Source organism: Oryctolagus cuniculus, chromosome 7, assembly GCF_964237555.1.
Source record: "Oryctolagus cuniculus chromosome 7, mOryCun1.1, whole genome shotgun sequence".
Taxonomy (NCBI): Eukaryota; Metazoa; Chordata; class Mammalia; order Lagomorpha; family Leporidae; genus Oryctolagus; species Oryctolagus cuniculus.
The window spans coordinates 93,247,442-93,252,587 of record NC_091438.1 but is presented as its reverse complement, the minus strand read 5'-3'; positions in this window follow the sequence as shown (position 1 = coordinate 93,252,587).

Sequence of the window (5,146 nt, the reverse complement as noted above, 5' to 3'; positions counted from 1 at the left end):
CTAACCCATGGCTAATGGGCAACCCACCTAAAGACCTTTCACTAAGCCTTTGTGTCAGTGTGTACTTAGTGCCTGGATGAGGGTCCCTAAGAAGCTTGCCTCTCCTGAACTGGAGTAGGAATGGTAGCCATCATGCCCTACCAAGAGATGCCATATGGTGTCTGCACCCAACCCCAACCCTACCTGAATTCAAGAGCAAGTCCCTCCTTGGAGAAGGGTGGCAGCAGTGACTGGGTGGGGGTGGGAAGAGGAACTTGTAGAAGATGGTTGGAAATGGGCGAAGGGGTGTCAGAGAACCTACTCCAGGGAGGTCCTTCATAGGACAGCAGGGCTGGGCATGTTCTGTTGTTGCATTGGATTTTACTTACAAAATGCAAATTCAAAACTACACTTATTAGGGCTTTCAAGGTGGCAGTAGCAGAGCATTGATTCTAAGTATGGAGTGTGGGCCCCATGGGACTACATGGGTCCTGTCCCCAAGAAGCCAGAGCTAGTCTCAGGTTCAGCTCTTCTGATATTAATGTTTCCACAGCTGCGTTGGCTCAGTCTTTCAGAGAAAGTGGTTTTCTCTTTGTGCTGAGTTAGCGGAACAGTGTACCTATCTGTGCTCTCCTTCAAGCTCTCCTTACTTAAATTACACTTTAATAAAGAAACTAAGTTTTGATGGTTTATTAAGGAAATGACTTTCCTTTTTTTCCTTTCTATCCCAGGATAGTCTAATCACCATTCATGGTGGTCTCATATTTGCTTTGGATTTAGATGCTGGCATTTTGAAGCTTCACTGAAGCAAAGTTCATGTGAAAATTGCAGACAAGGATTGATTGCATGCAACCAAGGAGTCGAGATGACCCTGATAATCACTAAGACACAAAAAGCAGGAGTCTTGACAGCTGCCAATGCTCCAGCAGCCTGCAATGTAAAGACAAAGTAAACAAAACATGCTGGGGATTCTTGACTGCTTAACACCTTCAGTGAGGCAGTGTGGGCCAGGGGTAAGATGATGGTGTCTGGGAACTGAACAGACCTGGAATGGAAACCTTCCTCTACTGTGACGTGGTTTAACTCCTTACTCTTTCTGAATCTCAGCTGCTGTCTGTGCACAATGCAGTTGATGTGTTTGCCTTTTCTCTTTTCATAATTTAAAGTGTGTTTATTTTAGAGGGAGAGAGACAGAGAGAGAGAGGGATAGAGGAGAGCTCCCATTTGCCGATTCACTCCTCAAAAGCCTGTAACCACCAAAGCAGGGGTATGGGAATACAGTCCAGCTCTCCTGTATGGGTAGCAGGAACCCAATTACTTGAGCCATCATTGCTGCCCCCAAAAGTGTGTTTTAGCAGGAAGCTGGAGTCAGGAACTAGAGCCGGGAATCAAACCCAGCCACTCTGATGTGGGACGGTGCATCTTAAGTGCTTTGTTAAACAAGGGCCCCTGGATTTGCTTTTAGTTTCTTGGGTTAGTTACTTGCCTAATACATGCAAAGTGTTTAACATTGTAGTTGAGACACAGTCAGTGTTCAGTAGATATAAACATTGAATCTTTTAATAGGCAAATATGAACAAAAAGTGAGTCGAAGGTTGTTTCTACAGTACTGTCCCATTTTTGGTCCCCTGTCCTGGGGATCTCAGTGCCTTCAGGCATTTCTGTGATGCTGTATCTGCTACATTCCCAGGGACAAACTCTGGCTTGTTATTCTCACTCTTGTCAAATACTAAGCGTTCTATGTCCTACCTGCTCAGAGCCATTAAACATGTTAACTGGGTAGCTAAAATTTCTTAGTTGGATATAGATTTCTTTGTCAAAAATTGAAGTCAGATAATTCAGAAAGATACAGTTCCCAAAGGGTAGGTGGGAGCTTGGAAAAGTATGGAGATGAAATAGAAAGGAAAATCCTAAAATAGGAGAGGACAGAGCTAGCAAGCCATTCCAGACATTATGCTGCACAAGGACAAAACTGGGGCTGCATCTTCTGTGCATCTCCAATATCCTTAGTGTAATGCCTTGCTCACTGTAAGAATTTCCCAAATTTGTATGAGTGAGAAGAGTAATGGCACATAGGGCTTGGGAGACAGAAGCCAGGGATGTCCCAGGTGAAAGGGGGAGGCAAAGGGATAGATAGGAAGGTTAGGAGAGCCTCCCTGGTCCCCTGGATGAGGCAGAAACAGCTGAACACTTCATTTGGTCTGTATCTCACTTTCATCACAGCTGTGTGGTCTTCAGAAAGTAAGCCAACCAATGATACATTTTTCTTTTCTGATGCCTCCAAACTTTTATTTCTTTCTGCTTCTCAGATTGCTTTTCTGCTCCTGTCATGAATAGTTAACAAAAAAGTGCCACTGTTGCTCTGGGACATTGTGAAAGAATGTTTATGGGATTATTGCAAAACCTTCTGTACGGAGAGGAAAACAATACAGGCATCTGTCCTTCTGGTACTGGAGTTAGCAGCATCAGCCTTGTGCATAGAGGACAGCACTTTGTGTTTTATTAAACCCAGAGACAGTGTGAAGACTTGCTAACTGGATGGCTTTTGTGGTCAGACGGGCTTGGTTTTGTCACATGTGCTTGTCATTCCTACCATCTAAGTTACTTAATTTCTTTGTGCTTGGACTTCTCATCTGTAATTTGCTTATTTCATTCACTCATTCATCCACTCATTAATTCACTCCTGAGTACCTCTTGTAGTATGTGAACACGATGATAATGACAGACCTGCAGTTTGTGTAACTTAGAGGAAGTACATTAACTTGTAGGGTGCTGAGCCCTGAAGACTGAATAGGACTAAGGCAATAACACATGGGTTTTGGAGGAAGATTGTTAGAGACAGAGGGAATCAGCTATATGAAGGCCAAGAGATAGGTTTCAGGAGCTAAGAAGGTCAGTGTTGTCGAGGCCCAGAGTTCTTGGGTAAGGAATGAAAGCTAAGACTTGGGAAGAAGTAACTGGATAGATTGGGAAGGACCTTGAATACCATATTGAAGAATTCAGAGTTTTATCTAAAGGTGACAATAGCGCTTCGCAAATAGTGCTTCCCAGTGAGGCTGGAATCCAGTGGGACACCATAAACATTCTCTTCCTCCCAGAAGATTCACAATGCATATTAATATCTGTAATTTTTTATATTAAGAAATTCTGTTTGGCTATGAAACTACTAGAAAAAAATAGAGAAACACTGCAAGACATTGGTATAGGTAATGATTTTTTTATACGATCCCATAAGCAGAGATGAAAAAATAAAAAGAAAAATAGAAAAATGAAATTAAGTCAAACTAAGAGGCTTCTGAATAACAATGAAAACAATGAATAGAGTGAAGAGACAACCTACAGATGGGAGTAAATATTTGAAAACTGTTTATCTGACAAGGAATTAATGTCTAGAATATAAAAGAAACTCAGAAAACACAACAACCACAAAAATAAAAAAACTTAAAAATTGGCAAGTGAACTCAAAAGAATACATAAAAATGACCAAGAAATAAATGCAAAAAATGTTTAATGTCATATCTGGGAAAAGAAAATCAAAACTAGAACAGGTGGCATTTCACTCCAGTCAGAATGGTATTTAAAAAGCAAAAAATAACAAATACTAATGAAGGCGCAGAGAAAAAGGAACACTTATATGCTGGAGGTGGGAATAAAAATTAGTACAGGCATACAGAGGTTTCTTATACCACTGAAAACTGATTTACTATGTGAAGCAACTGTCCCACTTCAGGATAAATAACAAAAGGAAATGAATCTGTTTATCAAATGGATTACCCTATTCTTGTGCTTGTTGCAGCATTATTTACAATAAATATATAGAATCAACCAAAATGTCCAATAGCAGATAAATTGATAAAGAAATTATTGTACATATATACAATAGATGTAGCCGGAGAGCATTATGTTAAGTAAAATAAGTGGGGCATGGAAAGACAAGTGCCATATTCTCACTAATATGTGGAAGCTAAAAAATTGTCTGATCTCAAAGAAGAGAGTAGAATAGTGATTATTAGAGGCTAGGCAGGGCCAGTGGGAGGAAAGTTGAGGAGATCAGATAATGAGTAACAAAATACATTTAGATAGAATGAATAGGTTCTAGTGTTTGATAGCAAAGTGCATTGATTATTTTTTACAGGATTGGGGAACCTTTTACACCAAGAGTCCTTTGGATATTTATAACACCATTCAAGTGCCATGCAAAATTATCAACTTAAAAATTAGGCTGATATGGATTTAATGAATTTCTAGTCCTCCCTGTGATTGCCTTGGCAGGGCCAGACCAAATGATCTCATGGGCCTTATATGGCCCGTGAATCAGATGTTCTCCACCTGTGGTACAACAACCATTATATCTTATGAAGAACTAGATGAGAGGCGTTTGAAGGCTGCGAACAAAAAGAAATGAGGTGTATCAGGAAATAGTGAAATGGGAATGCTAATTATCCTGACTTACTCATTATTTACTGTATACATGTATTGAATTATCATAGTATCCCATAAAGTATTATGTGTTAAAAAGAAAAAATAAACAAAGTTGAACTAGTTGACCCCTAATATCTCTTTCAGCTCTTAAAAGAGTGATTTTGTGACAAATTATGATTTAGAAAAGGCACAAAGAGAAAATTATTATATGTATAATAAAGATATAATTTTTAAGAAAACAATGATAGCTAACAACTTAATAGCTCTCTAAATTTAATAGCTTCCTAAAACCTGATTGATGTTACAGATGTATAATATATATTACAGTCTTATGAACTGAGGCTCCAGAGAACATGCTTCAGAGAAATGATAAGAAATGGGAAGCTGTTTCAGGATTGTGAGTTGGGGAACTACATAACCCTATTTGCATTTTATAAAGACATAATAATATCTACCATATATAGAACTTCAGGTGCTCTTCAAAGTACTTACTAATTTAATTCTCATAACAAATCTATGAGGTATGTATTGAAATGTATATGAAATGAGGAAACTAAAAAGCAACAGAATTAGGTAATTTTGTAATGTTGCTTAATATGAAGCTGGTCATCCCACTTTGGTGCCTGTACTTGACAAGTCAGTCTGATTGTTTTGAAGATGTGGATTGGAGTCCAACAAGATAAGTGACAGTTAGGAAGAAGTTGTTCTGCAATTCAGGTGAGAGATGATGTCCACTTGGATTTCA